Here is a 12327-nt window from a genome sequence, read left to right as displayed (position 1 = left end):
TTTGTGTTAATCTTCTTAGTACCACTGAATTTTCCTTCTGAAAATTCTCTCTTCTTCTCTACAACATGACCAGGCTTCAAAATTTCCAAATCTTTACGCTCTGCTTCCCTTTCCAGTTCTGGCTTTCTGTCATGCCTTTGCTGCCATAGCTCAGAGTAGGCTGTTACAAGTAGCCATGCAGCTTCCTTAATGCTTTGCTGCTTAGACATTTCTTCCACTAAATACTCTGGTTCACAACTCTTAAGTTCCAGCTTCCACAAAGTCCTAGGGCATGGACACAATGCAGCCACGTTCTTTGCCAGATCACAGCAAGGGTGATCTTTGCCCCAGTTTCCAATAAACTCCTTATTTCTATCTGAGACCTCCTTTGAATGGTCTTTACAATCCGTATGTCCATGAGCACTCTGCTCACCAACATTTACTAGGTCTCTAAGACATTCCAAACTTTCACTCATCATTTGTTCTTCTTCTGAGTCCTCCAGACTCTTCCAAATGCTCTGCAACACCCAGCTCCAAAGCCATTTCCACATTTTCAAGTGTTTGTTATAAGCAGTACCCTGCTCCTGGTACGATTTTCTGTTTTAGTCCATTTTGTGTGCCTACAACAGAATACTTGACACCAAGGGCCTCCATGGCCAAGTCTATTATTCAGGGCCACATTGCCACTAATGGCTCCCCTTCTGCTAAGCACCTGCCAGGCCTGCTTCAAGTGCTTCCTTGGCCTGGACTGGCACTAAAGGGTCACCTGGCTGGCCAGCACCTGGGGCCTTCCTGGTCTGGCCTGGTACTAACAGCCCCATTCGCCTTGCCTGCCCCTATGGACCCCCTAGAGTGGCCTGGATTGCTCCTAGGTCACCCTAGGCCTAGACTGGCCTGCCACTAGGGCTCCCCTGGCCAGGTAGTCATATCCCAACTCCCCCCTAACCTGGCCTGGACCTAGAACCCTGCTGGTCCGGCCCAGCCTGGCTCAAAGCCAAGGACCGCCTGACCTGTCCTGAGCTGTCCCAAGGGCCCTGCTGGCCTGTCCTGGTATGGCACTCTGGGCCACCTCTGTCCTGGCCTCATCTGCCACTATGGGCTCCCCTGCCTGGGCTTCCCTTCCACTAAGGGCACCCACGGCCTGGCCTGCCCCTGTGCCCTCACCTGCCATTAAGGGCTGCCCTAGGCAGACATGCTGCCAAGGGCCTCCTACCACTAAGGGCCAGCCTGGCTTTTCCTGCCCGAGAACCCACTAATTGTCCTGCCATAGGGCCTCCCATTACTAGTCTGCGCCTAGTGGGCCACTGTAATAGGGCCACCGTGCCGCTAAGTTCCTGCCCTTGAGTGGCCTGTTCCTGGGCTCCCTTGGCCCCTCTTGGTGGTAAGAGCCTCCCGGCCTTCCTCTAACAGATCACGTGGCCTGGCTTGCCCTGACACGAAGGGCCTTCTTTGAATGGCCTGGCCCACAGCTCCCTTGGCCTGCTTAGTGCTATGGTCCCCCTGGCCTGGCCTGCCTGTGAGAGAACGCCTGGGCTGGCCTGGCCTGCCTGTGAGAGAACCCCTGGGCTGGCCTGGCCTGCCCTGGGGGTCTCTTAGAAGCGGGCCAGGTCAGGCCAGGGCAGCCCTGAGGTGAGCCCAGCCAGTGGGTCTCTTCTGTAGACCTGGTCAGGCCCACCCATAGTGGATGGGGCCTTTAGCAGGGGGCCTACCAGGGACCGTTAGTGGCAGGCCTGAAAAGTCCAGGGGCACTGTTAGTGGTAGGGCAGGACAGGCAGGCCAGGGCGTCTCTTAGAGGCAAGCCAGGCTGGGGTGCCCTGGGGGGGGGTCTTTCTTTCTTTCTTGGGGGCCCAAGGGGAGTCCAGACCAGGGCCTCCTGCCTGTTAATGGCAGGGCAGGCCAGGAGGTTCATAGGTGAGCTAGAAGAAAGAAGGAAATAAGAGAGAGAGAGAGCCCCCAGAAAGAAAGAAGGAGAGAAGGAAGGAAGGAAGGAAGGAAAGAAGGAAGGAAGGAAGAAAAGACAGGAACAGAAAGAAGGGAGGGAAGGCAGGAAGTCAGGAAGGGAGGGAAGGCAGGAAGGCAGGAAGGGAGGGAAGGCAGGAAGGCAGGAAGGCAGGGAAGGCAGGAAGGCAGGAAGGCAGGGAAGTCAGGGAAGGCTAGGAAGGCAGGAAGGCAGGGAAGGCAGGAAGGGAGGAAGGCAGGGAAGGCAGGGAAGGCTAGAAGGGAGGAAGGCAGGGAAGGCAGGGAAGGGAGGGAAAGGAGAAAAGGAAGGCAAGAAGGAGAGAAGGCAGGAAGTCAGGAAGGGAGGGAAGGCAGGAAGGCAGGAAAGGCAGGGAAGGCAGGAAGGCAGGAAGGCAGGGAAGGCAGGGAGGGCAGGAAGGCAGGGAAGGCAGGAAGGCAGGGAAGGCAAAAAGGCAGGAAGGCAGGGAAGGCAGGGAAGGCAGGGAAGGCAGGAAGGCAGGGAAGTCAAGGAAGGCAGGGAAGGCAGGAAGGCAGGGAAGGCAGGAAGGGAGGAAGGCAGGGAAGGCAGGGAAGGCTAGAAGGGAGGAAGGCAGGGAAGGCAGGGAACGGAGGGAAAGGAGAAAAGGAAGGCAAGAAGGAGAGAAGGCAGGAAGGCAGGAAGTCAGGAAGGGAGGGAAGGCAGGAAGTCAGGAAGGGAGGGAAGGCAGGAAGGCAGGGAAGTCAGGGAAGGCAGAGAAGGCAGGAAGGCAGGGAAGGCAGGAAGGGAGGAAGGCAGGGAAGGCAGGGAAGGCTAGAAGGGAGGAAGGCAGGGAAGGCAGGGAAGGGAGGGAAAGGAGAAAAGGAAGGCAAGAAGGAGAGAAGGCAGGAAGGCAGGAAAGGCAGGAAGAAAAGAGCCCACCTATGGCCCCCCCTAGCCCGGAATGACCTGCCTCTAAGTAACCCCCTGTTCTGGCCTCGCCTGGACTTCCAGTAAGGGCTCCCCTGGCCTGGAGACCATAGGGACCCCAAGAAAGAAAGAAAGAAAGAAGGAAAGAAAAAAGGAAGATAGGAAGGAAAGAAGAAAGAAAGAAAGAAAAGAAAGAAAGAAAGAAACAAAGAAACAAAGAAACAAAGAAAGAAACAAAGAAACAAAGAAACAAAGAAAGAAAGAGAAAATTTTAATAAGGAAGGAAAATAAAAGGTTGTGAGGGAAGGAAGAAAGGCAAGGCAGGAAGGAAGGGAGAGCAGGGAAGGGAGGAAGGGAGGAAAGAAAGAAAGAAAGTAAAGAAAGGAAGGAAAGAGAAGGAAGGAATAAAGGAAGGGAGGTAAGGAAGGAGGGAAGGAAGGGAAGGAAGTTAGTAATGGATTAACTAGAATAACTTTGACAAAGAGAACTTTAGCCAAAAACCCCAAAACCAGATGAGCTACTCAGGGAGGTCATAAGGACAAACCCATCTGTGTGACAAAGTAGAGACGAGACCTACAAGCAGAGGTGAAAAGCCAGCCGAGCCTGGTGACAGCTGCTTGTCCAGCACAGAATTTCGGTTCAACTTTAGATTTACCTAAAGCACATCCTACTCTAAGTGTAAATTCCAATGTTGGTCTAAAGGGGCGCAGCTCTGTAGACATGGGGCACAGCCCCCTATAGAGAGCGGCCACCAGCCATCCACTGTTGGCCTAAAAGCAGCCACCAACTAAGAAAGTGTTCAAGTTCAACGATGACAAAACTTACTCCACATCATTCACGCCAAACTCCTAACACCCACCTGGATCCATCTGTGTCTACACAGAAGAGATGCTGTTCATGTGAGTAACAAGAGCCCTGTTCTCCCTGCAGGAGCCTGTATCAGATCGGACGCCCACTGATAAGTAACAAGCAGTAGCCCAAACAATTTCATACTAAGTCACCCTAGAAATCATCCTCATATCAGTCCTACTTGCAAATAGATCCTACACCGTATCAACCCTTCCTCATCACCACTGAAGAATTTACATGATTGATCCTCTCGTCATGGCCTCCAGCCATGATATGATTCCTTTCAACACTAGCAGAAAACAGCCAAGCCCCATTCCACCTAACAGACAGCAAATCAGAACTTGTATCAGGACTCAACATCAAATACACCACCGGCCCTTTTGTCTAAGGAAGGGAAGGGAAGGGAAGGAAAGAAGGGAAGGGAAGGAAGGGAAAGAGAAAGAGAAAGAAAGAGAGAAAGAGCCCCCCTAGGACCCCCTTGGCCTGGTCTGCTCTGCCTCTAAGAGAGTCCCTGGCCCCCCACCTGCCCCGCCACTAAGAGCACCTCTGGCGTTTCCTGGCCTGCCACTAAGGGCTGCCCTGGACAGGCCCCCCTTTATGGCCCCACTGCCACTGAGGGTGGTCCTGGCCAGGCCTGCATGAGACCCCCACTGCCTCAGAGCTGCTCTGTCCTGGGATGGCACTAAGGGCCCGCCTGGCCAAGCACACTTGGTGCTAAGGGCCTCCATGGCAAGACATACTATTCAGGGCCCCATTGCCATTAATGGCCTCCCTTCTGCTAAGCGCCTGCTAGGCCTGCTTCAAGTGCTTCCTTGGCCTTGACTGGCTCTAAGGGGTCACCTGGCTGGCCTGCACCTGGGGCCTTCCTGGTCTTGCCTGGTACTAACAGCCCCACTGGCCTTGCCTGCCCCTATGGACCCCCTAGAGTGGCCTCGATTGCTCCTAGGTCACCCTAGGCCTAGACTGGCCTGCCACTAGGGCTCCCCTGGCCAGGTAGTCCTACCCCAGCTCCCCCATAACGTGGCCTGGACCTAGGACCCTGCTGGTCCGGCCCAGCCTGGCTCAAAGCCAAGGACCGCCTGACCTGTCCTGAGCTGTTCCAAGGGCCCTGCTGGCCTGTCCTGGTATGGCACTCTGGGCCACCTCTGTCCTGGCCTCATCTGCCACTATGGGCTCCCCTGCCTGGGCTTCCCTTCCACTAAGGGCACCCACGGCCTGGCCTGCCCCTGTGCCCTCACCTGCCATTAAGGGCTGCCCTAGGCAGACATGCTGCCAAGGGCCTCCTACCACTAAGGGCCAGCCTGGCTTTTCCTGCCCGAGAACCCACTAATTGTCCTGCCATAGGGCCTCCCATTACTAGTCTGCGCCTAGTGGGCCACTGTAATAGGGCCACCGTGCCGCTAAGTTCCTGCCCTTGAGTGGCCTGTTCCTGGGCTCCCTTGGCCCCTCTTGGTGGTAAGAGCCTCCCGGCCTTCCTCTAACAGATCACGTGGCCTGGCTTGCCCTGACACGAAGGGCCTTCTTTGAATGGCCTGGCCCACAGCTCCCTTGGCCTGCTTAGTGCTATGGTCCCCCTGGCCTGGCCTGCCTGTGAGAGAACCCCTGGGCTGGCCTGGCCTGCCCTGGGGGTCTCTTAGAAGCGGGCCAGGTCAGGCCAGGGCAGCCCTGAGGTGAGCCCAGCCAGTGAATCTCTTCTGTAGACCTGGTCAGGCCCACCCATAGTGGATGGGGCCTTTAGCAGGGGGCCTGCCAGGGACCGTTAGTGGCAGGCCAGGAAAGTCCAGGGGCACCGTTAGTAGTAGGGCAGGACAGGCGGGCCAGGGCGTCTCTTAGAGGCAGGCCAGGCTAGGGTGCCCTGGGGGGGGTCTTTCTTTCTTTCTTGGGGGCCCAAGGGGAGTCCAGACCAGGGCCTCCTGCCTGCTAATGGCAGGGCAGGCCAGGAGGGACATAGGTGGGCTAGAAGAAAGAAGGAAATAAGAGAGAGAGAGAGCCCCCAGAAAGAAAGAAGGAGAGAAGGAAGGAAGGAAGGAAGAAAAGACAGGAACAGAAAGAAGGGAGGGAAGGCAGGAAGTCAGGAAGGGAGGGAAGGCAGGAAGGCAGGAAGGCAGGGAAGGCAGGAAGGCAGGAAGGCAGGGAGGGCAGGAAGGCAGGGAAGGCAGGGAAGGCAGGAAGGCAGGGAAGGCAGGAAGGCATGGAAGGCAGGGAAGGCAGGAAGGTGGGAAGGCAGGGAAGGCGGGAAGGCAGGGAAAGCAGGAAGGCAGGGAAGGCAGGGAAGGCAGGGAAGGCAGGGAAGGCAGGAAGGGAGGAAGGCAGGGAAGGCAGGACAGCAGGGAAGGGAGGGAAATGAGGAAAGGAAGGCAAGGAGAGAAGGCAGGAAGGCAGGAAAGGCAGGAAGAAAAGAGCCCACCTATGGCCCCCCTGGCCCGGAATGACCTGCCTCTAAGTAACCCCCTGTTGTGGCCTCACCTGGATTTCCAGTAAGGGCTCCCCTGGCCTGGAGACCATAGGGACCCCAAGAAAGAAAGAAAGAAGGAAAGAAAAAAGGAAGAAAGGAAGGAAAGAAGAAAGAAAAGAAAAGAAAAGAAAGAAAGAAGGAAAGAAAGAAAGAAAGAAGGAAAGAAAATAAAAGGCTGTGAAAGAAAGAAAGAAAGAGAAAGAAAGAAAGAAGGAAGGAAAGAAAATAAAAGGCTGTGAGGGAAGGAAGAAAGGTGAGGCAGGAAGGAAGGGAGAGCAGGGAAGGGAGGAAGGGAGGAAAGAAAGAAAGTAAAGAAAGGAAGGAAAGAGAAGGAAGGAAAAAAGGAAGGGAGGTAAGGAAGGAGGGAAGAAGGGAAGGAAGTTAGTAATGGATTAACTAGAGTAACTTTGACAAAGAGAACTTTAGCCAAAAACCCCAAAACCAGATGAGCTACTCAGGGAGGTCATAAGGACAAACCCATCTGTGTGACAAAGTAGAGACGAGACCTACAAGCAGAGGTGAAAAGCCAGCCGAGCCTGGTGACAGCTGCTTGTCCAGCACAGAATTTCGGTTCAACTTTAGATTTACCTAAAGCACATCCTACTCTAAGTGTAAATTCCAATGTTGGTCTAAAGGGGCGCAGCTCTGTAGACATGGGGCACAGCCCCCTATAGAGAGCGGCCACCAGCCATCCACTGTTGGCCTAAAAGCAGCCACCAACTAAGAAAGTGTTCAAGTTCAACGATGACAAAACTTACTCCACATCATTCACGCCAAACTCCTAACACCCAACTGGATCCATCTGTGTCTACACAGAAGAGATGCTGTTCACATGAGTAACAAGAGCCCTGTTCTCCCCGCAGGAGCCTGTACCAGATTGGACGCCCACTGATAAGTAACAAGCAGTAGCCCAAACAATTTCATACGAAGTCACCCTAGAAATCATCCTCGTATCAGTCCTACTTGTAAATAGATCCTACACCCTATCAACCCTCCTTTATCACCACTGAAGAATTTACATGATTGATCCTCTCATCATGGCCTCCAGCCATGATATGATTCCTTTCAACACTAGCAGAAACCATCCGAACCCCATTCCTCCTAACAGATGGCAAATCAGAACTTGTATCAGGATTCAACATCAAATACACCACTGGCCCTTTTGTCTAAGGAAGGGAAGGGAAGGGAAGGAAAGAAGGGAAGGGAAGGAAGGGAAAGAGAAAGAGAAAGAAAGAGAGAAAGAGCCCCCCTAAGACCCCCTTGGCCTGGTCTGCTCTGCCTCTAAGAGAGTCCCTGGCCCCCCACCTGCCCCGCCACTAAGGGCACCTCTGGCGTTTCCTGGCCTGCCACTAAGGGCTGCCCTGGACAGGCCCCCTTTTAATGGCCCCACTGCCACTAAGGGTGGTCCTGGTCAGGCCTGTACGAGACCCCCACTGCCTCAGAGCTTCCCTGTCCTGGGCTGGCACTAAGGGCCCGCCTGGCCAAGCACACTTGTTGCTAAGGGCCTCCATGTCCAGGCCTACTGTTCAGGGCCTCCCTGCCGCTGAGGTCCCCCTTCTGCTAAGGACCTGCCAGACCTACTCCAAGTGCTTCCTTGGCCCAGACTGGCCCCCCTGGGGACCCTTTGGCCTGGCAGGCCTGCCCTGTGTGCTTCCTTGGCCTGGCCTCACACCAAGTGGTCCAGCTGGCTGGTCTGCCCTTAGGGACCCACTGGGCCAGCCTGCCTCTAGGGACCCTCTAGACTGGCCTTGCCTGCTCCTAAGACTCCTCTGTCCCTGCCTGGCCTGCCCCTAATGCACCCCTAGCATGCCAGGCCTTGCACTATGGGCCCACCTGGCCCATACTGGCCCAGAGACAAGGACTACCCTGGCAAGTCCTGTCTTGGCTTGCTTTCTGCTAAGTGCCCCCATGGCCTGGGCTGCCCCTAGGGCCCCTGTGCCCTCGCCTGCCACTAAGGCCTGCCCTGGCCAGGCATGCTGCCAAGTGCCTCCTACCACTAATGGCTGGCCTGTCCTGTTCTGCCCAAGGAACCCACTGGCCTGGCCTGCCATGTGGCCCCTCTTTACTGGTCTGCCCCTACTGGGGCAGTGCCATAAGGGCCACCCTGCCACTAAAGGCACTGCCTAAGTGCCCCCTTGACTGGCCTGTCCAGGAATCCCTTGGCCTTTCTTGGTGTGAAGGGCCACCCTGGCCTGGTCTGGCCTCCCACTAACGCCACCCCTGGCCTCATAGGCCTGCCCTAGGTGCTTCCTTGGCCTGCCCTGGCACTAAAGACCCCCTGGCCTGACCCTTGGGCCCCCTGGCCTTGCCTACCCAAGGGACCAATTGTACTGGTCTTCCCCTACAGGCCCCAGAAGGGAGCCTGGACTACTGGGAAGGGCACCGTGCTGCTTTCTTTTTTTGTTGTTGTTTTTTCTTTTTTTCCTATTTTTTTATTTTTGGTTTTTCTTTTATGTTTTTTCTTTTTCCTTTTTCCTGTTTTTTCTCTCTGGTTTTTTACTATTTTTCTTCTTTGTTGTATTTCTGGTTTTTTTTTTTTTTCTGTGTGTATTTTTCTATCCTTTTTTTTGTTTTCTCCTTTTTTTTTGGTTCACTTCTTTTTGGGTTTTCTTCTCTTCAATAGGTTTTTCTTTTTGGGGTGGTTTCTATTTTTAGGGGGTGGTTCTTTTGGGGGGGTTTCTTAGGGTTTTCTTGTTATTGTGGGAGTTTTATTCTTGGGGAGTTTTTGGTTTTCTTTATTTTGGGTTTCTTCTTTTTGCTGGGGTTTTCTTCTTTTGGGGTGTTTTCTTTTTGTTGGGTTTTTCTTTTTGTTGGGATTTTCTTTTTCTTGGGGCTTTCTTTTCTGGGCTTTTTCTTCTTTTGGGGTTTTTTGGTGTTCTTGTTTTCATGGGGGGATCTTTTTCTTTTTGGGGGGTCTTCTTTCTGTTAGAGTTTTATTTTCATTGGGATTTTGTTCTATTTGGGTTTTTGTTTTTCTTCTTTTATGGGAGTTTTCTTTTTTTAGGGTTTTCTTTTGGGGAAGTTTCTTCTTTTGCTGGGGTTTTCTTATTTGCGGGAGATTTTTTCTTCTTTCTCTTGGGTTCTTTTTGTTCAGGTTGTCTTCTTTTGGGGTTTTCTCTTGGGGGAATTTCTTCTTTATGTTGTGGGGGTTTTTTTTGCTGGGGTTTTCTTCTTTTGGGGTGTTTTCTTGTTGGGGTTTTCTTTTTGTTGGGATTTTCTTTTTCTTGGGGTTTTGTTTTTTTTCTTCTTTTGGGGCTTTTTTGATGTTTTTCTTGTTTTCATGGGGGGATCTTTTTCTTTTGGGGGTTCTTCTTTCTGTTGGAGTTTTATTTTCATTGGGATTTTGTTCTATTTGTGTTTTTTTTTTTTTTCTTTTAGAGGCTATTCTTTTTTTAGGGTTTTCTTTTGGAGAGGTTTCTTCTTTTGCTGGGGTTTTCTTATTTGGGGGAGATTTTTCTTCCTTCTCTTGGGTTCTTTTTATTCAGGTTGTCTTCTTTTCGGGGAGTTTCTTCTTTATGTTGTGGTTTTCTTCTTTTTGCTGGGGTGTTCCTGTTTGGGGTGTTTTCTTCTTGTTCTAGGTGTTTTCAACTTCTTTGTAGTTTTTTTCTTCATTTGGGGGTGTTTTCTTCCTCTTTGGTAATTTCTTCTTCTTTGGGATGTTTTCCTATTTTGTCTGTTTTCTTCTGCTTGGGGTTTTCTTCCTTTCTTGGTTGTTTTCTTCTTCTTTTGGGTGTTTTCTTCCTTTTATGGATATTTTGTACTTTTTTGGGTATTTTGTTCTTCTTTTGGGTGTTTTCTCCTTCATCTTGGTGTTTTCCTCTTTTTTTCTTACTTCAGTCTTTTTCTTTTCTGGTCCAACTTCTCAGCCAGCTACATCTTCACATGCTGCCCCGACTGCAGTGCACTGGTGACCTCCTTGTTCTAATTGGTATGAGTGGAGAGAAGCAATCAGTGGCCACCTGATGCAGATGGAGACCCATGGCACAGGGAAGGGGGCACAGGACACTGGCTCACAAGGTGTCTTCCTAGGTACCATTTCATGTGAGGCCTCCACCACCCCATTTTACAGGTGGGGAAACAAAGGCCCAGGGGTTGAGGGTGGAGGGCAGGCTGGCAGGGCGGGTAGGACACCAGCCTGATGAGGCCAGTCCACAGCTTAGCCACATGCTCCTGGAGTTCACGGGCCTGGGACAGCAGGCAGCTGGTGGTGGTGTGGTGGCACTGCATGCCCTCCAGCACTTGCCTGGGCTGCTTGCCTCAGAGCCCAGTAGCCCAACCCAGCTCCAGAAGCTGCTTCTCCTGCTCCTGGTTCAGGTGGTTCAGACCCTTGTTGTCCTTTACCTGAGCCTGGAACTGACCCACCAGGCTCTCCAGCTGCTCAGCCTCCACCTGCAGCCACCGTTCTTCCTCGCTGGGCCCTGCTGGAGGCTTCAGGGATGGAGGCTCTGCTGAGAAAGGAATTGGATGAGAAGGGCCTCTGGACTCTGGAGTTTCACAAAACCCTCTTCTCGACCCATAGCTCCTAATTCAGGCTCCTCACCCCAGACCATGGCTTCCTGGCTAATCATTCCTTATGGCCAGATGATGTTCAATCATACAAACCACTTTCAAACAGAGTTCTTCACATTCTTGTGCAGAAGACAACTGTGGGTCGCTGACAATGGGCACCCCACCCCTCTTTGCAGATGGGGGACACTGAGGCTCAGGCGAGCAGACTTGCCATCTGCTGGCACACACCTCGTTCTCTTCCCTCACGTGCCCCTAGGCCACCCCAGTCCCAGCTTACCTGTCCACCTGCGTATATCAGCCAAGCATGTCTCTGGCTCCTGGATGTGACTCAGGCCATGCCCCTCCCTCGAAGTGTGCACCTGCCCAGAGACAGGGGCGTGAGCCATGGAGGGAGTGGCTGCAGAACGGACAGGCTGCCACCTTCCTCTCTACTCCCACCCCCATAAAACCAAAACCCTGTGCTGCAGACACTCACTTCTTGTGGCAGGAGCTTGGATGACTTGAGTTTTTCCATAGGGAGCTGCAAGGCCACGTTCTCCATCACAAGGACCTGAAGCTTCCCCTTCAGTTGGGACTGGTGACATTTGCGGTCCACATCATTGTTCCTGTGGCCAGAGGTGGTGGAGAATGGAAAGAATGAGGAACAGAAAGGACCACTTTGGTGATCAATGCAGTGACTATGACACACAACCAGAGGACCATGGCATGGGAAGGGGACCCCAGGAACCAAGAGTCACAAGTACCAGTCCAGAGAATGGACATGAATTGTCTGAGGCCACATGTGAGTCACTGGCACAGCTGGGACCACAGCTTGGCTCTACACATGTCAAAACCTGTGCATCCACCTCATTGTGCTCACCTGTAACCCTCCCACCTCCCACCCCATCCCCCATGCTGAGGCTCCCCAGACCTGCCATCCACCTTCCCCCTCCTACCTATTATACTCCATGTGCGGTGGGGAGCATCTCACTGTTTTATCAAGTCGTGGTAGGACTGCAAATACAGAAAGGTGAAGTCAGGATTCAGCAGGGAGAAGATGTAGTTGGGGCGCACTAACACTGACACCTATAGTAACCATTCGGCAGTAATATTTCCTCCCCCTGGATCACACTTGACATCTTTTTCAAGGCATTTCCAAGCCCATGATCTCAGTTTGTGGAATATACTAAAAAGCATATGTACTTCACAGGGCCTGGTTTTCCAAAGCCTTGCAGTTTCAAATATTGACCTTGCAAGGACAGGAAATTCTCCTCAGACTGTAAGTCTCTGGTGTAAGACAATGAATTGTGGCACAGCAGGTTGCTGGCTCAAAGACAGACTAGTTACTGATTGTTAAGTAAAGATACTGAGAAATTGCTGTAAGAAGGAATGTTTGCTAAGATCAAGCTTGCGTTGACAGGACCACTTGATTGCCTCGCTGGAATGTCATCTGGCTTTCTTCACTGAAAGTTACCAGCCTATATCGTTAAACTATAACCCCACCTTTGTTCTCTTCCTGTAACTTCCTGGTCTGGAAAATAAATGCAGGGAGAGAACCCCAATTTAGGGTTAATTTCCCAAGGAAGGGATGGCTCTCGCTTGAGCATCCCAAAGGGAGATTAACCACTTCCGGGTTAATATCACTGCTCAGTAGAGATGGGCTTTGAGTCATCCTTTGCATCTCCGTCACCCAGGGGAAGTGGGGTGACAA

General features: G+C 52.4%; 1 long non-coding RNA gene across 1 annotated transcript in view; it reads left to right on the top strand.

Annotated features, from left to right (window-relative positions):
• LOC134364884 (uncharacterized) overlaps positions 1-12009 on the top strand; it is a 33145-nt gene extending 21136 nt beyond the window's left edge. The window contains exon 4 of the long non-coding RNA XR_010021907.1: positions 11154-12009. This is a non-coding gene — a long non-coding RNA (uncharacterized LOC134364884). The remainder of the gene's footprint in view (positions 1-11153) is intronic.
• Positions 12010-12327: the final 318 nt, after the last annotated feature.

Source organism: Cynocephalus volans, chromosome 16 (assembly GCF_027409185.1).
Source record: "Cynocephalus volans isolate mCynVol1 chromosome 16, mCynVol1.pri, whole genome shotgun sequence".
Lineage (NCBI taxonomy): Eukaryota > Metazoa > Chordata > Mammalia > Dermoptera > Cynocephalidae > Cynocephalus > Cynocephalus volans.
Note: the sequence above shows the minus strand (reverse complement) of the source record. Positions and strands in the feature narration are given on the sequence as shown.